The 26,030-nt window shown below is 41.1% G+C and overlaps 1 long non-coding RNA gene across 1 annotated transcript in view; it reads left to right on the top strand.

Moving 5' to 3' along the window:
• Nucleotides 1-26,030, top strand: part of LOC139183002 (uncharacterized) — a 435,115-nt gene that overhangs the window by 14,458 nt on the left and 394,627 nt on the right. The window contains exon 2 of the long non-coding RNA XR_011566485.1: nt 25,027-25,117. This is a non-coding gene — a long non-coding RNA (uncharacterized lncRNA). The remainder of the gene's footprint in view (nt 1-25,026; nt 25,118-26,030) is intronic.

The raw sequence follows: 26,030 nt of genomic DNA, 5'->3' as shown, positions 1-26,030 counted from the left end.
GGCTCTTTAGTTCTTCTTTGTTTTCTGCTGTGTCATCTGCATATCTGAGGTTATTGATATTTCTCCCATCAATCTTGATTCCAACTTGTGCTTCAGTCAACCCAGCATTTCTCATGATGTACTCTGCACATAAGTTAAATAAACAGGGTGACATTATACAGCCTGGACGTACTCCTTTTCCTATTACAAACAGACAAAGGTCACACCATATATAAAAACAGAACTCTCACCCACCATGTGCAGCAACTAGCCCAGGAAATGGATCCGTTATCAACCATAAGGAAGGAGTAAGAAGCGAAGTTACTTAGTTGTGTCCAGCTCTTTATCAACCATAACCAGCCCAGGAAACCAGCCTGCTATCAGTCAGATTTGTAGGAAGTCAGATCACTATCTCTAGCAAGTGGTCCCGGAAGCCAAACAATAGCCTTCGGAACAATTGGCCCCAAATGGCCAAACTTAATAACTGATAGCTTCCCTAATTTTTGTCACCATTTCAAACTTAGGACTAATTTGCGTGCACGTGTGCTCAGTCATTTCTGACTCTTTGTGACCCTGTGGACTATAGTCTGCCAGGCTCCTCTGTCCTTGTAATTTCTCAGGCAAGAATACTGGAAGGGGTTGCCATTTCCTTCTCCAGGGATCTTCCCAACCTAGGGGTTGAACGCGTGTCTTCTGAGTCTCCTGCATTGTCAGGCGGATTCACTGAGTCACCTGGGAAGCCCTAGTTAGTGAAAGCCAAATACACACCCATAATCAATCACATAAGATGTTCCTTTTCTGGTTAGCCTGCCTACAGCTTTCCCATGCCAACAACTTCCAATCAGGGCGTGCCTGAAGCCTTCTCTTTTTCCAATTGTAAAGCTTTCCCATGGTTCTGCCTGCCTTTGGCCAAATGTAAGTGATAGAGGTTGACTCCCTTTCTATAGCAAGCTCTGAATAAACAGGTTTGCTTGCCCTCATTTGATTGGTCTTCATTTATTTCCACGCTGGTCACCATGTTTTTTTTCTGGGTTATGCTAATTCTCTTTCATGTTCCACACCAATCTGCTTTCCATGCTGATTTAAATAGGTTCATGGGTTTTTTTTTTTTTTTTTTTTTTGAGTTGACATTGCAAATGCAGAGAATTCTGTTTCTTTGAAACTGCTCATTGTGCAGACTTAAAGTGCTGTGACTCCATCAATTGATCAATTGTATTTCAATCACTTTAGCTATTTCTGTTCCAGTTTGCTGCTGAAGTGACCAGTCCTCCAGATATCTCCAGTGCCCTTCGGTCGTTGCATAATGTCTTCATCTTTGCTGCTGGAGGGAGGATTTTTAGATGACTGACTGGCATTTTTGAAAAAGAAAACAACTTTGGTCCTTAGCATTCCAGGTCTCCCCCAGGTCTCAGAAACCTACTTTGTGACTGCTTCCTCAGTGTCCTTCTTACTCTGCCAGAAGCTGGCCCAGTGATTAGAGACAGCTCAGTTGCTGCTCATGCTGGGATTTTTCTTTCCTACTAGTTCATGTGTCTTCTAATACCACTAGATGAGAAATGAGATTGGTGTAAGTCTATGCTGGTAGCCTTTCAGCTAGAAAGTGTGGATTTAGTCCTAGATTGACTTACATGTCAGGGTACCCACTCTCCATTCTGGCTAATTCTGCTTTCATAGTATGGGCCACTTCATGAATACTTATTTTGTGTCAGGAATTGTATTAGGGACTAAGGAAAGAAAGATGTATGAGACTCTGGTCCCGAAGTAGAGAGATGCTGGAGACAATAGGAGATAGGAGATGATGCAGGGTCTTGCATCCTCAGTGTGGGATTAGCTACACCTGGGTTGGCACCAACAGCAGTGCGTCTTGGGCAGTCCTAGAACTTGTCACAGTGCAGTGAAATTAAAGGCACAGTGCCATTTATCTCATTGGACTGTGATTCCATGAGGACAGGGACTGATTACGGCACAGCTGCTGTGTTTTCAACATCTGAGCAGGTACCCGGTTCCTTGTAGGCAAGTTAAGAGTGTGAGCTATTTGGTCAAAAAGAAGCAAGTTTGAGTCTCAGCTCTCCTACATAATAATTGTGGGAATTGGGGTATGTTCCTAAGCCTTTCTAAGGTCCTGTGTTTTTATCCGCAAAATGGGGATAATAATAATGACAGCAATTCATTCTACTTCATAGATCATTTCCACATCATTGGCACATATGAAACACTCAATAAATATCTTCTGCTACAAATATGAATTCAGTGGCCTTGAAAGTCCCAGTGATATGATGATACATACTCTAGAGTGGACAGAAAGGTGGGATTGCTGAAGCACATCATGAAAGTTGGGAGTTTTTCTGGAGTGGAAGCCAAGTGGTTCCTTTGTGATGTTATGTGGCACTAGAGCCAGAGAAAACATTACATGATACTTCTAAGCAGCACATGGTAAAATAAAACATCCCGTTAATAATGGGGGTATGAAGAATATGAATTTGAGACTTAAAGACTGAAACATTTGAGAATTTCTATTTCTCATTTCAAATGTTGGTAATTACCTTTCTACAGATGCACAGCAGAATCCTGACTTATTTACTGGTGCTTCAGAAAAAGGTTTTGGTCATGGAGAGAGTTGAATAGGGGTCATTGATTAGATTCTAAGGAGGAAAAGAACTTAGCTAAATACGTTTCATAGGGGAGAAAATTAGGAGAGGCTTAAGCTTTAAATACTCCCATTTCTCATATCAGTGCTGTGAATCTTAATTTCCCCGAATGAGGACAATACCTTGTTGTGAGAATTAAAGGAGATAACAAATGTGAAAGCACCAAATACAATGCCCAATATCTCTTGAATACTAGAAATAGTTGAAAACTATTTTGCTTTTTTATTCTCCTTCTGATAGAAAAAGTAACATTTGGAAAATGTACAGTATACCAGAATAGTTATCCCAAGGTGGGAAATAACACATAAAAGTAATTGTTTTATTCAGGAATAGTGTGGCTGAGTTTGCTGATTCTCCTTTAAAATCCATTCTCCTTTTCTCCTGCTCTAACATAATCACTCCGTGATAGATGGCCCCATGGCTGCTTAGAATAATGACTTCCTGTTTCGGCCTCTTTTGTAAAGGGTGTGGCCAAGGACAATGGGTGGTGAGAGGAAGCAGGGTGTGCCATCTACCCTATGTCTTCTTAAAGAGAGACTGTGTGCTCTTTCCTTCCCTTCCTCCTCTGCTTGCTGGAATGTTGATGTTGATGGCTGTATTTGTGTGGAATAGTTATCTGGGTTCTGAGGTATGGGCCTCATTAAAGGATGGAGACTGGATCCTTTATGAATATGGAGCTACCAGCTCAGTGCTGGACTGCTGATGCTTATCAGAAAAAAAATACACTTCTGTTTTTGGGCCATGAATTGTGGCTTCCCTGGTGGCTCATGTGGTAAAGAATTTGCCTACAATGAAGGAGACTCAGGTTTGATCCCTGGGTCAGGAAGATCCTCTAGAGAAGGGAATGGCTGCCCACTCCACCATTTTTGCCTGGAGAATTCCATGGACAGAGACATTGGCAGACTACAGTCCATGGGGTCGCAAAGAGTTGGACACAAGTGAGCAACTATCACTTTCACTCGAGGCATGTGGGATCTTAGTTCCCCAACCAGGGATTGAACCCAGGCACCCTGCAGTGGAAGCATGGACTTTTTAAAAACTTTTCATTTATTATTTATCTTGGCTGCACTGGGTCTTTGCTGTTGCTCATGGGCTTTCTTTAGTTGCAGCAAGTGAAGGCTTTTCTTCATTGTGATGCACAGGCTTCTCATTGCGGTGGCGTCTCTTGTTGCGGAGCACAGGCTGTAGGGTGCACGGGCTCAGTAGTTGTGGTACTTGGGCTTAGTTGTCTGGAGGCATGTGGGATCTTCCCAGACCAGGGAACGAACCTGTCCCCTGCATTGGCAGGCAGATTCTTAACCACCGGACCTCTAGGGGAGTTCTAAATTTCAATCTTTTTAAAGCCACTGTTGTTGGGGCTTTTGGTCACTTGCAGCACAAACTAATCCTAATAATTATTTCATCATTGATATAGTCTTTGAAAGGACATAGCTTTAAAAAGGGACCTGAATATTTTAGGAGATAAAGTCAAGGCCCAAAGGGAATATGAATTCCTCATAAGAACTTATTATAAAAATGCCATCCCATCAAAATAAGGAAGGAAAACAACCAAGCCTATTGGTTTCCAATACAAAGCTGGCCAAGTTAAAGCTTTGATTTCACATTTTCACCAATGAAGAAGACATAGACAGTGTTAGCGTGCACAGGTTACTAATTTCTAAACTTCTGCGTCATTCTGGACCATGTCAGTCTTGAATTGCTAAGAATCCTGATGAGACTAATCATACTATACTAAGACCTCTCTTTAGACTAGATTTTGGGATCATTTGCAGTAGTGCAAGAATCATGCATATGTATATTTGATGTTTGTACTAAAACATGCATTTTAAAAATTAAGACTCTACTCACAGCATAATCCTATCACTTTGCATTTGCATCTTATTACTGAGAATTTAGTAATTATTAATGATTTGATAAGATTCAAAATAAATTGGTGTTAAAAACTCTCCCCTCCCCCAATCTCTGAAATAGGAATTTCCTCCTGTTTATGTGTTGTCCACACTGCATTGCTGGCTCATCTCTTAGGGAATGAGAGCACAGTGCCATTTTAACTGTAGTGCCAGATATCAGGAGGTGTTAGTCCATCTGGAGGCTGAAGTCAGTTGAAGTTACTTTGTCACATGAGTCTTCCCTTTATGTGTAGCTCTTAGCTAATCTGTGGCTTAAGGATCTCTTTTAAAAATTTCATTTATTATTAAAAATTTAAAAAAAGGCATTTTGGCATGTTAGATTTAGGTATACAACATAATGACTTGATATTTGTATGTCTCATGAAAGGATTGCCAGAGTAAGGCTAGTTAATATTCATCACCATACATAGTTACAGTTTTTTTCCGTATGATGAGAACTTTGAAGATTTACATGATTAGAAGGCAATGGCACCCCACTCCAGTACTCTTGCCTGGAAAAACCCATGGACGGAGGAGCCTCTCTGCAGTCCATGGGGTCGCTAGGAGTCAGACATGACTGAGCAACTTCACTTTCACTTTTCACTTTCATGCATTGGAGAAGAAAATGGCAACCCACTCCAGTGTTCTTGCCTGGAGAATCCCAGGGATGGGGGAGCCTGGTGGGCTGCCATCTCTGGGGTTGCATAGAGTTGGACACGACTGATGCGACTTAGCAGCAGCAGCAGCAGCTTTAATATATGCACTATACCATTATTAGCTACAGTCACCATGCTGTATATTATATCCACATGACATTTATTTTGTAACTGAGATCTGTGAACTTTTGACCCCATTAAACTCACCTCTCAGCCCCTGCCTGTGCCAACTACTGATCTGTTCCCTGTATCTATGAGCTCAGTTGTTTTAAGACTCCACATATAACATCATGTAGTGAATGATCTCTGTTTGTTTCCAAGGCAAACCATTCAATATCACGGTATTCCAAGTCTATGCCCCAACCAGTAACGCTGAAGAAGCTGAAGTTGAATGGTTCTATGAAGACCTACAAGACCTTCTAGAACTAACACCCAAAAAAGATGTCCTTTTCATTATAGGGGACTGGAATGTAAAAGTAGGAAGTCAAGAAACACCTGGAGTAACAGGCAAATTTGGCCTTGGAGTACAGAAGGAAGCAGGGCAAAGGCTAATAGAGTTTTGCCAAGAGAATGCAATGATCATAGCAAACACCCTCTTCCAACAACACAGGAGAAGACTCTATGCATGGACATCACCAGGTGGTCAACACTGAAATCAGATTGATTATATTCTTTGCAACCAAAGAAGGAGAAGCTCTATACAGTCAGCAAAAACATGACCAGGAGCTGACTGTGGCTCAGATCATGAACTCCTTATTGCCAAATTCAGACTTAAATTGAATAAAATAGGGAAAACCACTAGACCATTCTGGTATGACCTAAATCAAATCGTTTACAATTATACAGTGGAATGAGAAATAGATTTAAGGGACTAGACCTGATAGATAGAGTGCCTGATGAACTATGGATGGAGATTCATGACATTGTACAGGAGACCGGGATCAAGACCATCCCCAAGAAAAAGAAATGCAAAAAAGCAAAATGGCTGTCTGGGGAGGCTTTACAAATAGCTGTGAAAAGAAGAGAAGCGAAAAGCAAAAAAGAAAAGGAAAGATATACCCATTTGAATGCAGAGTTCCAAAGAATAGCAAGGAGAGCTAAGAAAGCCTTCTTCAGTGATCAGTGCAAAGAAATAGAGGAAAACAATAGAATGGGGAAGAATAGAGATATCTTCAAGAAAATTAGAGATACCAAAGGAATATTTCATGCAAAGATGAGCTCGATAAAGGACAGAAATGGTATGGACCTAACAGAAGCAGAAGATATTAAGAAGAGGTGGGAAGAATACACAGAAGAACTGTACAGAAAAGAGCTTCTCGACCCAGATAACCATGATGGTGTGATCACTCACCTAGAGCCAGACATCCTGGAATGTGAAGTCAAGTGGGCCTTAGGAAGCATCACTATGAGCAAAGCTAGTGGAGGTGATAGAATTCCAGTGGAGCTATTTCAAATCCTAAAAGATGATGCTGTGAAAGTGCTGCACTCAATATGTCAGCAAATTTGGAAAACTCAGCAGTGGCCACAGGACTGGAAAAGGCCAGTTTTCATTCCAATCCCAAAGAAAGGCAATGCCAAAGAATGCTCAAACTACTGCACAATTGCACTCATCTCACAAACTAGTAAAGTAATGCTCAAAATTCTCCAAGCCAGGCTTCAGCAACACGTGAACCATGAACTTCCAGATGTTCAAGCTGGTTTTGGAAAAGGCAGAGGAACCAGAGATCAAATTGCGAACATCTGCTGGATCATTGAAAAAGCAAGAGAGTTCCAGAAAAACATCTGTTTCTGCTTTATTGACTATGCCAAAGCCTTTGTCTGTGTGGATCATAATAAACTGTGGAAAATTCTGAAAAAGATGGGAATACCAGAGCACCCGACTTGCCTCTTGAGAGATCTGTATGCAGGTCAGGAAGCAACAGTTAGAACTGGACATGGAACAACAGACTGTTTGCAAATTGGGAAAGGAGTACATCAAGGCTGTATATTGTCACCCTGCTTATTTAACTTATATGCAGAGTACATCATGAGACACACTGGGCTGGATGAAGCATAAGCTGGAGTCAAGATTGCTGGGAGAAATATCAATCACCTCAGATATGCAGATGACACCACCCTTATGGCAGAAAGTGAAGGGGAACTAAAAAGCCTCTTGATGAAAGTGAAAGAGGAGAGTGAAAAGTTGACTTAAAACTCAACATTCAGAAAACTAAGATCATGGCATCCAGTCCCATCACTTCATGGCAAATAGATGGGGAAACAGTGGGAATAGTGGCTGACTTTATTTTTTTGGGCTCCAAAATCACTGCAGATGGTGACTGCAGCCATGAAATTAAAAGATGCTTACTCCTTAGAAGGAAAGTTATGACCAACCTGGATAGCATATTAAAAAGCAGAGACATTTTTTTGTCAACAAAGGTCCATCTAGTCAAGGCTATGGTTTTTCCAGTGGTCATGTATGGATGTGAGCGTTGAACTGTGAAGAAAGCTGAGTGCCGAAGAATTGATGCTTTTGAACTGTGGTGTTGGAGAAGACTCTTGAGAGTCCCTTGGACTGCAAGGAGATCCAATCAGTCCATTCTAAAGGAGATCTATCCTGGGTGTTCATTGGTAGGACTGATGTTGAAGGTGAAACTCCAATCCTTTGGCCACCTGATGTGAAGAGCTGATTCATTTGAAAAGACCCCGATGCTGGGAAAGATTGAGGGCAGGAGGAGGAGGGAAAACAGAGGATGAGACGGTTGGATGGCATCCCTGGCTTCATGGACATGAGTTTGGATGTACTCCGGGAGTTGGTGATGGACAGGGAGGCCTGGCATGCTGCAGTTCATGGGGTTGCAAAGATTCGGACACGACTGAGTGACTGAACTGAACTGAGTATTTGACTTATTTCACTTAACATAATGTCCTCAAATTTCATCCATGTTGTTGCAAAATGACCAGATTCCCTTCTTTTTTATGGTTGAATAGTATTCCATTGAATGTATCTACTATATTTTCTTTATCCTTTCATCCACCGATGGGCACATAGGTTGTTTCTGAAGCATCTCTTTTTAAGGATATTCATTGGAAGTTATTTAAGCAGTTGATGGGGTTGGCTGTGGTTCCCACTTCTCCTGTGAAGACTTTCTTTTCCTAGTACTTCAGCTAATAGTAGTTTAAAATGCCTTTCAGCAGCTGTAGTTGGTACAGCCCACCTGGCCCTCAAACAGCATTTTATCTTATAAAAGTTTACATTAAGGACTTTCTTTTGCTTTATCATAGCCAATTCAGTGTCCTTCACATAGTAGACACTTAGTAAATGCTTGTTTTTTTATTACCCAATGGCTGTGTTGGCTCAGAATGGGTATTGGGGTTGGTTAGGCTTCAGTTCAGTTCAGTCGCTCAGTCGTGTCCAACTCTTTGCGACCCCATGAATCGCAGCACGCCAGGCCTCCCTCTCCATCACCAACTCCTGGAGTTCACTCAAACTCATGTCCATTGAGTCGGTGATGCCATCCAGCCATCTCATCCTCTGTTGGCCCCTTCTCCTCCTGCCCCCAATCCCTCCCAGCATCAGAGTCTTTTCCAATGAGTCAGCTCTTCGCATGAGGTGGCCAAAGTATTGGAGTTTCAGCCTCAGCATCAGTCCTTCCAAAGAACACCCAGGACTGATCTCCTTTAGAATGGACTGATTGGATCTCCTTGCAGTCCAAGGGACTCTCAAGAGTCTTCTCCAACACCACAGTTCAAAAGCATCAATTCTTCGGCACTCAGCTTTCTTCACAGTCCAACTCTCACATCCATACATGACCACTGGAAAAACCATAGCCTTGACTAGATGGACCTTTGTTGGCAAAGTAATATCTCTGCTTTTGAATATGCTATCTAGGTTGGTCATAACTTTCCTTCCAAGGAGTAAGTGTCTTTTAATTCCATGGCTGCAGTCACCATCTGCAGTGATTTTGGAGCCCCCCAAAATAAAGTCTGACACAGTTTCCATTGTTTCCCCATCTATTTCCCTGTAGTCATATCTCAAGTATATATTGATCCTAATTTCGTAGTGAGTTTTTTGAATTTTGGACAGTTGACTTACCACAAGTGGGACATTCAAATAATCACTTACCAAGTCAATAAGGCAAATGGTTAATAACAAGTTGGTTAGTAAATGCTAGTGTTTTTTTTTGTGGGAGAGGGAGAGGGTGGGATGATTTGGGAGAATGGCATTGAAACATGTATAATATCATATGTGAAACGAGTCGCCAGTCCAGGTTCGATGCACGATACTGGATGCTTTGGGCTGGTGCACTGGGACTACCCAGAGGGATGGTATGGGGAGGGAGGATGGAGGAGGGTTCAGAATGGGGAACGCATGTGTACCTGTGGCAGATTCATTTTGATATATGGCAAAACCAATACAATATTGTAAAATTAAAAAATAAAATAAGATAAAATAAAAAGTAAAAAAAAATAAAAAATAAACCAAAGGTAACCACATTCACAATGAAGTCCTTGTTTCTACCATTTTCTATTCTATTTGGGGGGGGGGGGTTGAAATGTTATATGTATATAACCAGTAATTTTCAAATAAAACTTCTCAAATACTAAAAAAAAATGTAAATTAAAGAGGTTTAAATTAATCATACTTCTGAATACAAGGTAGACTATCATCACTGTTTCATGCAAGGCTCTTGTTTTTTTTCTGAATTTATTCCTTATTATCCTATCCCCATTCCATTCCCTATAGGCAGTAATTTTAAAATGTTTCTTATGTGTTTTCTTCTTTGTATGTGTGTTTAAAAACTGTTACAAGGGTAACACATGTATAGAACTTACTATGTGCTGGGTTCTGTTCTAAGCCCTCTACATGTTACTATTTAATTCTCACAACAGCATTACAAGTTAAAAACCTTTACTGTTCCCATTGAGTAGAAGAAAGAATTGAGGCACAGGGTAAATAACTTGCCTGAGGTCACTCAGCTACTAAGCAAAGAGGTTGGAATTTGAACCTAGGCAGTGCAGGTCTTAAATCATGCTTTTAATTATCAGCCACACCACCAGAATGTGTACTATGTTTTATGTTTATGTATTTTTAATTTATGTAAATGATATTGTATAAATGGCACCGCATAAATCTCAATTTGTTTCTTTTTTCACTCAGCACTTGGCCTTTAAGAAGAATCCATGTTGCTTTGTCCACTTATGATCTATTCTTACAGTGGCTGTACCGCAGGGTGCACATCTATCACATATTGCCTTTCCACTCTCCCAGTGATGATACTCCAATTTCCTCCCTCCACAAATTAAGACTGCAATGAACATCCTCCCTCCAGACTTATCGGAGGATCTCTTAGGGATGTAAACAGTGATTTTCCTTTATGTACTAAATGTGTGCCTCCTATGAAACAGAAGCTGGTAAATTTAGAGCCCTTTTCTTTTTTTAAAAAATAATTTATCTATTTAGGTTATTTTTGGCTGCTCTGAGTCTTTGTAGCTGTGGGCAGGCTTCCAATTGTGGTTAGCAGGGGCTACTCTTAGCTGTGGTGTACAGGCTTCTCATTGTAGTGGCCTCTCGCTGCGGAGCACTGGTTCTAGGCACATGGGCTTCAATAGTTGTAGCAAATAGGATCGGTAGTTGCAGTGAGTGTTTGGGTTGACACCTGTCTCCTCCACCAACTAGGCTGGGAGCTATAAGGACCGGGACAGCAACATGTACAAAGTGGGGTGGGAGCACAGAGAAGAGGACTTTGAAGAAAATATTAATAATTACCATGTCTACCTTGCTTTCCATGCCTACCTTGTTCAAAACACTTCCATATGTTATTTAATTTTATTCTTGTCTTCGAAAGTAGTTATCACTGTTTCCATTTAACAGAAGTAGAAACCAAGGCTCAAGTTCACTTGTCACTCAAAATCACTTGGCCAGTTATAGTGCAGAAAAGATTTGAATACCTCTCTGGCTGACTCCAAAGCCTGTGTCTATCTCAACTACACCGAAGAGTGAAGAGGAGCTGGCATTTGGTTTGGATCATTAAGGATGAGCAGGCATTTCTAGGTGGACAGAATATGCAAACATTTTTCTTGGCACCTTGACTTTCGGGCCTTTCCGAAGGACCATAATTTTTATTCATTCACTGACATCAAATATGTTTACCCAGAATTTTCTCTGGCTGGATGCTAGAAATTCAAACACTAAGAGATAAGGTCCCTGTCTTCCAGGGCTTATAATGCCATCGGACATGTTGGCTATGTACATATATGGTACCCATAATCAGATGGGTAATAATAGTAGGTTGCTAAATTACATTCCAGGAAAATGATACAGGTATCCAGTGAGTCCAGAGGAGGGAGTGATCACTAAGGGTTCTGTGGTCAGAGGCAGCACTGAGGAATAGGTGGGACTCAAATGTACATTGAAACAAAGAGGGTTTTGGGTGGGGCACTTGGATTAGGCACAGCAGTGTCATGTCTTATGCAAAAGTTGCACTTAAAAGAGGGGCATATAAGCATAAATTCATGGAAAGTTAGATTTTTACTCTTACAACTTCTTTAAATAGACAACGAAGTGTAGGCTCTTATACTGACTCTGTGGAATGCATGCACCTTCTGTCTTTAAGCTCAGCACAGTCACTTTTCCCTGCAGAGTTAGCACAGATTGCTACTTCTTTGGACCACAGAGCCTCTTCCACCCCTCAAATTTCTATAGTTGGCTTGTGTTTGGGATGGTGTTGAACAAGAATAGCATCGCTTTAACCACTTTAACCACTATCTGCAAATTGTTGAGGCAAGATGCTTATAATATTGAGAGTGAGGCAGCTGAAGGTTGGTGCATGACAAGGAGATGGTCCTTTGTCTCTGTGGCTGGCTGTTTGATATTGCTAAACTGCATCTCAATTTCAAGGCCAAGTGAGCTCAAGGACAAAGAAGTGATCCCATCTATATTTCTGATGCCCATGCTAAGTTGATACAAGTATTGGGGAGCAAGTTGAGGTACTGATGGTCAGTTTGAGGAGGAGGAATAGTCAGCAGTGGGGTGAACTCCACTCAAAAGGAGACATAATCTGTGTTATCTTGTGTGCCCTACAGTGGAATGGAGGAATGACTAGAGTGGTGGGAAGACTGTATAAGACTGAATTCTCACAAGATTACTTAGGAAAGTTAAGATGTGACATTAGTATAAAAATGGAAAGATGGGAATTCACATGGGTATGTAGGTCTGGGTTTTCTGGAAGAAGGGGATTTGAGGAGAAATATAGATAAATTTGGAAAGGGACTGGATAGTGGAGGACTGTAACGTGTGGGATATGTGAAGGTGTCCTGTTAACCATGATCTGCTCCCCCAAGGGGACTCCGCAGTTCTTCACACACTCTTGGTTGACCTGGATGCTTAAACCTGGCAGGTTAAGGAGCAAATCTTCAGAGTCATAAAGAAAATTATTTTCTTTCTCTTGTTATTATCATTATTTTTTTGTCTTGATCTGTAAATAGGAACTTCCACCTTGTGGAAGAATGGAAAACTTGGGGAGAAAGCCTCTGTCCTTTTTTCTGGTCCCTTGCTTGGCTGGGAAGAGGGTGAGTCAAAGTTCAGCCTTTCCAGACTATGAATTCTGCATGGAGACTCTGCTCTTTGGAGGGAAACCTGGGGTTCTGGTTGACAAGTCAGTTCTGTCAGAGGTCAAGACACTTCTCTAAGGCAGTCTTTTTTGGAAATAAAGTTGATCATTTCAGGTCTGCTTATCTAGGTCTAACTCCTCAGTGGATTCAGAACCCATCAGGGAAAAGATGTGATTAATTAGTGTCATCCCTTAAATTCTAACGTTCATGTCAGAGTGAAAAAAAAATCCTAATTTTGAAATTCTTTGGAATTTTTTTCTTCTTCTCCCCCGTATTCTTCAAAAACATTTACCAGATGGAGTGACCATTGTGAACTTTGCACTTAAGTTAATTGCTTTGTCTTTTCTTTTGAATAACAATTGTTGTCTCCATACACAGTGTATAGGGCCACAGATAGCCCAAATATGTATGTGGCCACAAATATAAGACATTTTCATATTCTTGTGCTCAATATAATGAGTACATGAATCCTAGGGGCTATGAAAGACCCTGCAGATCATATGAACATACACATGGGCATGTGAGTGCACATTCATGTGTTCATATACCTATCACATGCACACAGACTATCACATGTATGCACACATATACACACAAACATACCCACATCACACGCATGAACTCTGAACACACATCCACATCACATGCATGGACACATACCATACACAGCCACATACCACAAACAATGCAGACAAACATGTTCATCATATATGCAGTCCCACATCATACCTCCCACACGTATACATACAACACATGAATACATCCATGTACACACACATGCCACATGCACATACCCTGACAAAATGCACACATACCACACATGTATCATATACATACAAACTACACACACAAATATTTCCCACTCCAACATACATGCATAGACACACACACACACACATATGGAGACAGAGAGAATGAATGTCAGGGAACCTTGGGATTGTATGTTTACACATTGGTGGTATGTGTGCCCGTGCATGTATGTTAGAGTGAGAAATGTTTGTGTGAGTGAGTAGTTTGTATGTATATGGTAAATGTGTGCATTTTGTCAAGGTATGTGTGTGTGGCATGTCTCTCTCTCTCTCTCTCTCTCTCTCTATATATATATATATATATACATATTTTGTCTTAATCCTGGGGTTGATACATATGGGAGCATATATGTAGTCAAAGTATAGTCACAGCTATGGTTTTTCTAGTAGTCATGTACGGATGTGGGAGTTGGACTACAAAGAAGGCTGAACACCCAAGAGTTGATGCTTTCAAATTGTGGTGCTGGAGAAGACTCTTGAGAGTCCCATGGACAGCAAGAAGCTCAAACCAGTCAATCCTAAAGGAAATCAACCCTGAATATTCACTGGAAGGACTGATGCTGAAACTGAAGCTCTAATACTTTGGTCACCTGATGCAAAGAACCAACTTACTGGAAAAGACCCTGATGATGTGAAAGATTGAGGGCAGGAGGAGAAGGGGATGACAGAGGATGACTCAATGGATATAAGTTTGAGCAAACTCCAGGATATAGTGAAGGACAGGGAAGCCTGGCGTGCTGCAGTCCATGCGGTTGCAAAGAGTCAGACATGACTTAGCCACTGAACAACAACAACATACAAAGCGCACACACAGACACAGGCTAAACCTCTGGATTCACTCAAAAACACCCTCCCAGGCTCTGGGCAGCGTAGCCTTTGCGCTTAAGCCCTACTGTGGGCCACTCCCCCACCCCCAGGAAGCACTCCAACAAAGAAGCCCCTGCATCCGAGCCAGGCATCTTTATTTCTCTTTGCCTTTGATTAAGTCTCACAATAAAACAGCACACCAAGGGCATGATATTATAGTGTCATTAAAGTGAACATTTCACAAGGAGTGTTGTCCAAACTGATACGCTTCTAATGTTTTTATTTTCCCTGAATCTTTGAGGCCAGCCGACAGGGAAAACTGACTGTTACCAGGGCTTGAGGAGGCCAGCTTCACCTGAGAGGCAAGCTGGTCAGGTTACCCTAACCTCCTTAAGAACAGGTACGAGAGTTGAAGTGCTGGATGCGTATGCAATAAACAGGGCTCACAGGCTGAAACACAGACACCATACTTGACAGAATAACAAGGAGAAAGTTGATTTTCGAAAGTGCAGGAATACAGTTAAATTTTTTTCCTTCATAATATATCTGCTTTCTATAATGCTGGATTTCCATGGTTTTCCCTTCAGACACCCACACTTGCATTGTGCACATATGCACACACACACACACACCTGTATATTTCTACTTCACTTCTTTTTAAAGTTAAATCTGGTACATATAGTTTGTTCGAAAGGAATCCTTTACATGTGTGTATTTAGTGAATTTGGAGCTTTACAGACCCAAGTGCTTTTGCTCAAAATGGCCACAGCTCATAGATGAGACACGACTCTCCTGTTAATGTCATTAGCGAGCAGAACAGCAGCATCTACAAAGCTCAGAGCGAAGAAATGGTACCCAGGAGAACTACATGAGGCCAAATAAATGTGAGGTAATTGACTGTTTTCCTTACCACCTCCGCAGTGTGTTGGAGGCCATTTGTATGGGGCTGCCTTGTGCCAACGGGGAGGGGGCAGTCAAACAATCCTGCCACAGTTTCCATTGTTCTCAAAGGCACACCATCTGCATGAACAAAGCCCCAGGTCACACTGTTTGTCCCGAAGAAACTCCTGATAAATATTTCTTTTTAAAAAGAACCTCTTTTCTTTGATTCGCTGTAACAGAGCTTTTCCTTCTAAATATACATCCTACACATCAAAAGCCTGAGATGAGAAATTCATTGTCATTTGCAAAGAATAGTGTCTCTTTGCGACACTATTGTGTCGCGACACTATATAATAGTGTCTCTTTGTAATCTGTTGAACTGCATGTTATGAAGTCTTTTTGAGGGTTCTGATAGCAACTAGAATATTCTGCCTCTTGTGGCAAACATGTTTGAAAGCATAATCATGGGGTGTGGGCTGGGGTGACCAGGACATTCTCCCAGACTGACCAGACAGTTGCTGGGTTACACAACACCAGGAAGCTTCCTCTCATTTATCCTGTTTTAATGGAAATGAAAGTGATATCAAGTGACCAGCTGTTCCTAGGGTGGGTTCTAGAAACCTCTGTCCTTGTCATCCAGCCTGGATTTACAAACAGCTGTCTTCAGTTTGACTTTCTAAAATCAGAAGTATGGGTGGGACCATAGAAGTGACAGCATAGCATTAGATGGGGGCAGTCTCGAAACATTTGAAGTGACTAAGTATGTGTTCTTGCATGCTAAGTTGCTTCAGTTGTGTCTGACTCTTTGCGATCCCATGGACTGTATAGCCCACCAGGCTCTTCTGTCCATGGGATTCTCCAGTCAAGAACACTGGAATGGGTTGCCATGCTCTCCTCCAGGAGATCTTCCCAACCCAGGAATTGAACCCTCATCTCTTGCATCTCCTGCATTGGCAGGTGGATTCTTTACCATTGAGCCACCTGTGAAGCCCCTATTATCAATGGTCTTCCCCCCAAACTAGCACAATGCTCAGAACAATGAGGTGCTTAATAATAATGAGAGCTAACATTTATTGAGAGTTTGTCAAGATATGCCTGGCAGAGAGGGCTTTATATAATATCAACTCATTTAATGCTCACAACCCCGTGAAGTAGGTAATATGATTACCACCTCCATTTCACAGATGAAAAAACTGGGCTCTGAGCCCTTAAGTTACATGTTCAAAGTCATGCAGAAATAAATTGTAGAGTCTGGACTGTAACTATGTTATCTGACCTGTACCCTGTCCTAGCCGGTATCCTGTTTCAGTTCCTGATATATTAGAGTAGCTGAAATCTGAATCTTTTTGAATATGGAATTGGAACTGGGGATAAAACACTATTGTAAAAACCCTAACAGTATGTGATCTTGGTTTCCTGGGCAGGTGTTGAGAGTTGAACAGCAGGAATGAAGAGCCTGAAGTCTGGGAAGTTGGTGACCCTTCTTCTGATACATGTGGTAGAATTTTTAGTAAACTGTCGCCTGTGACAACCTTGGAAGCAAGACCACATGTCTCCCAAGCCCGTTCCTCCAGGGGAAGTGGTTGAAAAAGGTCAGAATAGTGAAGTGTGTTGGTTGCTTCTTGACATTTTTAGCAAACTTCTGTAAGAAAGAAATCTTGCCAGTTTGTAAGCAAAGATGAAAGGTAATTAAACTATGTGAAGGGAGGCCTTGCCTTCTCTGCCTGTGGCCTGCAGCCTAAATTGATTGAGGGTCAGATCACGTGAGGCCCTTCAGGCCTGAAACAGCCATTTGCTTCTGTACTCCAAGGAGCAGATAATAAGATGCAGCTCAGGCTCTTTGGAGGAGTCTCCATGGCTCTTGTAGCAGTTGTATATGGAAAGGTCCAGATACATTAATGCTGAGGTTTGGAAAATTATAATCATAGCTGCTACATGCCAACTCCTGGCAGAAGTGCTTTATAAACCTACTTTTTTTTTTTTTTAAACATTTATTTGGTATTTATCACATACCAGATACAGTAGTAAGCATTTAATGTGGATTGTCTCATTTAATATGAAATATCTATATTAAATGAGCATTTAATATCTCATTTAATTATCTCCTGATGACAGTTTTAAAACTAGCACTATTATGATGCCATTTTGAGGATGTGGAACCTGAAACTACAGATAATTAGGCTAGGATATTTGGACTAGAAAGAGGTGTAAATAGGAGAGGAGTCCTTCAGCCTGACCATAGGTCTGGGTTTTAACTCTACACCATAACACTGTGTAAAATCCCAAGCTGATTTATGAAATCATTGAGGTGTAATCGTGTGTTTGCCAGAAATAATGTTTGCATTTATTGTTGTCAGTCGCCCGAGGCACTGTCAGTCCTAATTATTTTGAATTAAATTCTCTGTTTGAGGTTTGTCAGACTTAACTTTATAAAACTACTTAACCTCATTCTTCATGATCACATCTGAGGTAAGTCTTCGTGAAAGTTGAAAGTTAAGTCACTCAGTCGTGTCTGACTCTTTGCGACCCCATGGACGATAGCCTACCAGGATCCTCTGTCCATGGGATTTTCTAGGCAAGAGTACTGAAGTGGATTGCCATTTCCTTCTCCAGGGGATCCTTCTGACCCAGGAATCGAACCCAGGTTTCCTGCATTGTAGGCAGATGCTTTACTGTCTGAGCCACCAGGGAAGTCCAAGGAGTGGCTTACACCAAGGAGTAAGTCTTCTTACTCCTGTTTTATTGATGAGACTGATGCTCAGTAAAGGTAAATAACCTGCCCTGGATCAGGCTGTTTTAAATGGTGGAATTGGGATTTGAACTCAGGTCAGAGTGAGCTCAAAATCTAGGCTTTTCTCCTAATGCTGGAATTGAGGTGTCCCTTCTGGTGCAAGGCTGGGGGGCTACTGGGGCCATGTTCCCATATGAAGCACTGTCTGGGTGGCTGTGGCCTGAGAGGCAGTCCTCTCGGCCCCCTTTCTTTTTTTTCAGACTTCTTTTAAACTTCTTATTTTGTATTGGGGTCTAGCCAATTAACAATGTCGTGGTAGTTTCAGGTGAACAGAGAAGGGACTCCGCCATATATATACATGTATCCGTTCTCCCCCAAAGCCCTCTCCCATCCAGGCTGGCACATAACATTGAGTAGAGTTCCATGTGCTATATAATAGGTCGTTGTTGGTTATCCATTTGGAATATAGCAATGTGTACATAATCTTCCCAAACCACCCTAACTATCCCTTCCCCCAGCAACCACAAGTTCTTTTTCTGGGAGTCTCTTTCTATTTTGTAATTAAGTTCATTTGTATCATTTCTTTTTAGAATCCACATATGAGGGATGTCATGCAGTATTTCTCCTTCTCTGTCTGACTTACTTCACTCAGTGTGACACTCTCTAGGTCTGTCCATGTTGCTTCAAATAGCATTATTTCATTCTTTTTAATAGCTGAGTGATATTCCATTGCATGTATGTACCACATATTCTTTATCCATTCCTCTGTTGATGGGCATTTAGCTTGCTTCCATGTCTTGGCTGTTGTAAACAGTGTTGTAATGAACTTTGGGGTGCATGTATCCTTTTGGTTCATGTTTTTCTCTGGATATATGTTGGGCACCCTTTCTCTAAGGGCTCTGTGGTGAGCTCTATTCTGGGCTGGGACAGTGAGCTGTTTCCACTGCCACCTGCAGAAGGTGCCAGAGCTGTGAGGTACAAACACATCGGGGCTCATTGCAGGAGAAATGTTAGAGTTGGAGAGGTGCCAGCTGGGCTGGGACAAGTGAAATGCAACAAAGGGAATCAGTCCTATTTCCATACTATCTGGTCATCAAGGTAAACGTACTTCATCATCCCTGGGCAAAGCCACACTTGTCTGCAGCCAATGTTTATGGTCAACTACGTGTCAAGTTCTGTTCTAAGCAGGCTTTGTGGATTATCTCATTGAGTCTTCACAGCACTGTGAAACTGGTACTATTGCTACACATTTTATTGACACAGAAGCTGAAGCAGAGCTAGTAATGAGGGCAGTCAGAATAGTTATCCAGGCAGTACTGCTCCCAACTGTTATGCTACAACCTCTTTATGCATTCATTGTGTGACAGAATTCCTCAGTCCCCAGTCATCAGGAGGCAATAATTGTGCATTTATGATTTTCAGGTCTTTTAATGTAATATCCTACTGAACCTCACAACAATACTACTGTTATTGACTCTCCCAAGTTGGTCCCCAACAGAAGTTCTCTTGCTGGAAGTCATCTGAGCCCATAGAATGAGACTGAGTTTGGTTCAGAAGCAAAGTAGAGTTCTACTCTTTGATTAAAAAATGGGAGAAGTGCAAGCTCAAGCTGCAGATTAACTGCTCTTTATAGGGTTCTTGTCAGCCAGGAGTGGGGTAGAGTTCTTGCTGGATGGGCGCAGGTGTGCTGCTCAGGTTCCAGACCGCAAACCTGGCACAGCGCTCCTGCACATGTCTGGCCCCTGCCATCTTGGACTGAGTGTTGTGCGCAGAGCTTCTGCGCATAGTCTGGGAGCTGAGGTGTTGGCACAGCTATTTTACACTGGAAACTCTGGTCTGTACTGCCGGGGGCAAGACCTCTGCATGTGGCAGCCTGTGAGCAAATGGACCTAGACTAAGCACAAAGGGAAAAAAAGGTTAGACTTATTACTTAGATTCTATTTTTATTTCCTAGAAAATAATAGACTTTGCCCAGTGACACTGCTGCTAAGTCACCTCAGTTGTATCCGACTCTATGCGACCCCCTAGACGGCAGCCCACCAGGCTGCCCCGTCCTTGGGATTCTCCAGGCAAGAACACTGGAGTGGGTTGCCATTTCCTTCTCCAATGCATGAAAGTGAAAAGTGAAAGTGAAGTCGCTCAGTCGTGTCCAGCTCTTATCGGCCCCATGGACTGCAGCCCACCAGGCTCCTCCGTCCATGGGATTTTCCAGGCAAGAGTACTGGAGTGGGGTGCCATTGCCTTCTCTGTGTGACACTAGCAGGTAGCTAGTGTTATAATTTCCCATTTCAGAGATGAGGAAACCTAAGTCCAGAGAGGATAAAAGAGTGTTGTTGGAATGCTACGACTGGGTTTCAAATCCACATCTTTTGGGCTTCCAGTCTACTTTAAAGCACAGCCTCTGCCTCAGATTTTCCATGCACTGATCTGTGCCTGAAAAATATTTTAGGCCATTAGTAATAGCTGAAATAATGCAAAATTTAAATATATACATTGATTCATATAGTAAGAACTCCTAATTTTAGTTTGCTGAGGCAATTTGCTGCCTCAGAATATTTACATTTATAACTCTACTTCTCTAGAAACAATAAAATAACCTCTTGATGTGGGTAATTAACGGAACCATAAAACATTCCCACAAATGGCATCTGCAGAAACAAGGTGAAATGAAGAGCTGTCGTTTGAGCCAAACCCATTTGAAACTCATTTCAAAACATTTAACCAAGGGGAGATAAGGGAGGAATGAGTGGCTGTTGGTTGCAGGATCATTTAACTAACAGCAGTGTGCTTCCAAATTAAACCTTCCATTTAGAAATGCTGAATGTGTGTATGTGTGTGGGTGCCTGCACACGTGTCTGAGCAACTCTGGTTATGTGAGCAAGTTGTATTAATTATGTGGCAGTAGTTTTTAAAACTCTTTTAAAGAAGGCAGTTTGTCTTTCCTGATCCTATGAACATTGTTCATTAGGGACTTCTGTGCTGTAAAGAATAATTATAAGTTGTGATCCTAGGTATATCTTTCAGCCTCTCTGAGCCATGGTTTCTTAACTTTTTAGAATGGATTCCTGCACATTTGTGAGGGAGATAGACAAGTACCCAGGTCAAGTATGACAGAGTACTTTTAGATGTATGCCTAGAACCCCACCAGAATGGCTAAAATGAAACAGATAATACCAAGAATTGGTGAGGATGTGGAGCAAAGGAAATTCCCATACACTGCTGGTGGGCATGTAAGTTGGTACAGTCACTAATGAAAAGATGCTTAGCATTGTAGATCATATATGCCTTCTACCACTAGGCATATACCAACAGAAATGTGCATGTATGTCCAACCAAAAGACTTGCACAAGAATGTGTGTAGTAGCACATAGCCCCCAAATGGAAATAAGACAAATATCATCTGTGATAAATTGGAATGATATATCACAGTATATTCACTTAATAGGTTACTATACAGCAATGAGAAAACATGAACTTCAACAATGTGGATAAACCTTACAAAAATAATATTGAACCAAAGAAGCCAGACACAAAAGAATATGTATTATATGAGTCTATTAATAGAAAGTCCCAAAATAGGCAAAACTAATCTCAATATTAGAAGTCAGAATAATAGTGACTATCAGAGACCTCGGTGCTAGAGGTGAGGATGGTCCCTGGAAGGGGAATGAGGGGGCTTCTGACATTTGAATAGCATTTTATTTTTTTGATCTGGGTGCTGGTTACTTAGTCGTGTTCACTTTGTGAAAGTTTATTGAGATGGAATTTTATGCTTTGTGCTCGCCTGTATGGTATGCTCTAATATATAAAAAAGGAAACATTCACAGGATACTATATGGTTACTGAAGACAGACATTTAATCCAGAACTGAGATAACCAGGGGAGGCTCCCTATAAGAGGTGGTTCTCAGTCTTTAATCTTTACCTGTGCCATATGTAATTTTTTTGGGTGTGTATGTATTTATTTATTTATTTATTTATTTATTTATTGAGATATAATTGACACACAGTGCTGTATAAATTTAAGGTACATATAGCTTTGATACTTTGCCATAAATACACAGGAATCTGTTTCAGTGTGAAACTATTTCCACTGATCTGGATTTCAGTTTTTATTTCATATGCTAGTATCACAATTTGAAAATTAGAATTGATGTTAGGTTAAACATCTAATCATCACTCTTCATTTTAAAACTTTCCTCAACTTGTTTCTTCTGTTTATTTATCTGTATGAACTTTAGATAATCTCGTGGTATATAAATCACAGAAATGATATTAGTTGGGTAAGGAACAGATACCTTGACAATAGTTTCATCATCTAGGAGCAGGGCTGGCATCTCCACTGCTCATCCCATTTAAATTACATTTTCTTCTCTACAGGATGCTTTTGATAAATCTACTTCATCCCTTGGGGCTATCTAAGACTGACCAATTGCCTCTGACTGTTGCAAAGGCAAAATATCATGGTGAAAAATGAATGAATTTTTTTATCTTTATAATCAGGAGAGATGGAAATATCAAGACAGGGGACATCTTCAGTTAAGGAGAAAAATCTTGTGAGAAGAATGTCTGGCCTAGGAATAAATCACCCATCAAGAGAACAGTGGAGTGCACTATTCTTCTGCAGACTTCCAAAGTGGAATATGAAAGAAAGATGAGAGACTTCAGAATGGGGGAAGAGGACCCCTTTCCCTGAGCCTGCATTATCTGCCTGCCTGTTTTTTCTACCTCTAGAGTTATTTAGTGATTTTTGCCCTAATATGGCTCAGTATCAATGTCTGGTCAGGATGCTCCTCAGTGAACTTAATCCATGAGACCAGATAGATTTTCAAGGGGTAAATCTACTCTGAGGATCACACTAGTGGCACAAATTGATGCAAAGAAAGTAGGGGGACTCTTGAGTCTAGTGGCTGATACCGTCTCATAAATTATAATCCTTCTTGTGTGAGGAGCACTGTAAACGATGGACAGAGCTAGTCTTTAGCCGTTATCTCATTTCACAGCAGCCCTCTGTCTCCAGCACCCTAATTCTTGGTTAATAATCCTTTGAGGTAGAGAGCAAGAGCCAGGGCAAGGCCTAGTGCATCATTCTGCAATCAGGAAAATGAACTCAGGGAGGTTAAATAACTTGATGGATTCCATTGGTAGTACTTGGCAGAGCAGAGGTTAGAACCCAGCTTTGTCAGAGTCCAAAGCCCATGCCTTTTTCTCCATATTGTAGAGCACATCGGTTTGTCTCTTATTTCAAGACTCCAGGCAGTTTTCTGCTATGAAGAACAACATAACTTAAAAGTGATCATTCTTGTTTGTGTTAGTACCAAAGGCAGCATTAAAAACCATCTGATATATAGTCATTCTAGTTTATAGTCTGAAATTAAAACTGTAAAGTAATTTCCTCTCCCAGCTTTCAGGGCAGTTTCTTGCTGTGACTAATATTAGTGGGCTTTCAATATTATCATTGAAGTAGGGAAACTTGCAAATCAAGCAGTGACTCATTGTAAGTGAGTGAGAGACGACATAATGCTGTGATGTGTCATCGTTGTCAGAGGGCTCGGGAAGTCTAGATTCCAAAATGAGTTGTTTTCCCCATAGATTGAGCTCATTTTCCCCAGGTGGTACATACTGCTTATGTCTGGAACCAGGAAGCCCAGACCCTGGGAAGTGGAAGTGGCTGTGTTGGTCTTGGTCATACCCTACTAACTTGTTCCCAAGAGCAGGGATCAGGAAACCATAGCCCTTATGCTATATATGGGCCACCCTGTTTTTATAAATAAAGTTTCACTGTTACATAAACTAGTCAAGTGTTTACTGTTGTCTATGGCTGCTTCCTCATTACAACACAGAGTTTATAGTTGCCAGAGAGACAGTATGGCAGAAAACACTGATTATCTGGCCCTTTACAGAAGAATTTGCCAACCACGCTCAAGATTCTTTGGCAAATGCAGTCATTAAAACACTTGCTTTAAAAAAGGATTCAAAGGGAAGGGATATATGTATACTTATATCTAATTCGTGTTGTACAGCAGAAACTAACACAATATCATAAGGCAATTATACTCCAATTTAAAAATAAATTAAAAATGAAAAAAAAGTGTTGGTCACATTTATATCAACTTTTGAGAAGAATTGGAGCACAAGCAAATTATCATAAAAGGGTGCATCACAGAATGCATCAGACAGATTGGTGAAAACTCAGACATTGACTACTCCAGGTTTATTTTTTCCTTATGGGCAGTATTTTTTGTTGTTTGTTGCTGTTCTTGGCAGGGCTTTCTCTCAGGATCTGTCCGGACTTAAAACTGCTCAATAAGATTCTTCTCGATATGTTTCAGAACCATTTATCATACACTTTTAAAAGGGTTATTATTGGTTTATCCTAGTTACCAGAGTCATCTACCAAAAAAGGAAATGCATATTTGCTGGTTGTAGCTTTTATGTATATGGAAGTTTCCAGAATCATTAAAAATTTCCCCCTTTTTTTCCTTACAAAGCTGAAGTGAGTGACAGAATGAGATTGGAATTTTTTAATTGATTTAGAAAGCTGATCTTGGGATGAGCTACACAGTCTTTCCAATGGGAAGCTGGCCTCTAGAGGCAGACAGCTCCCTCTAAACACAGCCGTATGGGATTCTGGAAATAGGCAGCAAGTATATCATGTTTATTTTTTCTGCTTTGTAGAAATGTGCTCATCATCAAAAAAGCCTCTGGCTGAATGCATCCAAACATTTATTGTAATGAAGAAAGAACCAATAACTAAATACAGAAATGAGAATAATGGGCCGAAAGTCCATACAAGGCTGTTGGAATTTAAATTTGAGCTCTGGCATAAGTGCCCCCTCTTCTAGGTCTGGCAGGAGGATTATCTCTCTTTCCTTGAAGGGTAATTTAGCTGTCAGCCTTTCCTTCTCACACTTCACTGTTTCTTTTCTATTCGACTTTTTAATTTCTTGCTATGAGTAAATAATCTTTTTTCTTTTAAAACACAATTCGTCTTTGTAGGGTTTAACTGTTTTGCTTTGCTTATATCTCACAGATGCTTAGTTGCTTTGATTGCTGTTTTTCCCGAGCTTAATGAACCCACTTAAGACAAATGTGGACAGTTAAAAGAGAAATCAGAACCCACGGTAAGGTACCCCCTGCCCTTTCTCACCCCATCTCATATAGCCCAATATGGAACATTTCACAAATCTGTGGAGATGAAGAGGCAGTAGAAAAAGCATTTTTGTGATGAAATACGTTCAAGATGCAAGTGACAAATGATCAGAAGAACATAGTGTGATCAGTACGGGACCCTGCCTTCACGGCTTTGTTGAAGGAACAAACTTAAAAAAAAAGCAAACCCCAAGCCTGGGCATGAGTGATGCCACTAAATAAACTGATAGCTGAAGTAATTTAAAGAGGAAGCTTGAGCCAGTGTTCAAATATGAGGGGAAGAACAGTTGCTACATTGGCAGTTGGTGAATGAGGGAAGAGGTGGGGAAGCAGTCAGAGAACTAAATTCTGCAAGCATTAGCAATTTATGAAATACCCACAGAGTATGAGTGCATAACAAATAAAAACAGACAGCTGAGTGAACTGCTGAACATCCTGTCTAGGTATGTGGGCAGAGGGCAGGAACCACCTTACAGACCCAGGCAAAGACAGCTTGCAACTTTTGCAAATTGAGGAGCTGTGGGGCTGGGTGGGGGAAAGGATAGCAACTGAGGCTGGGAGGAAATTCAGAAAGATATTTGGAATTTGTAGAGCTACCTGAGAATATGGAGGCTTGGATGCATGCCTTTTTTTTAATATATAAATTTTATTGATGTATAGTTGACTCACAATGTTACAGATGCCCAGCAAGGTGATTCAATTATACAAATACCCGTATATTGATTTTTTTTAATTTTTATTTTATTTTTTAACTTTACAATATTGTATTGGTTTTGCCATATATCAAAATGAATCCACCACAGGTATACATGTGTTCCCCATCCCGAACCCTCCTCCCTCCTCCCTCCCCATACCATCCCTCTGGGTCGTCCCAGTGCACCAGCC

The sequence above is a fragment of the Bos indicus genome, chromosome 5, assembly GCF_029378745.1.
Source record: "Bos indicus isolate NIAB-ARS_2022 breed Sahiwal x Tharparkar chromosome 5, NIAB-ARS_B.indTharparkar_mat_pri_1.0, whole genome shotgun sequence".
Lineage (NCBI taxonomy): Eukaryota > Metazoa > Chordata > Mammalia > Artiodactyla > Bovidae > Bos > Bos indicus.
This window is presented reverse-complemented; position numbering and strand designations above follow the sequence as displayed.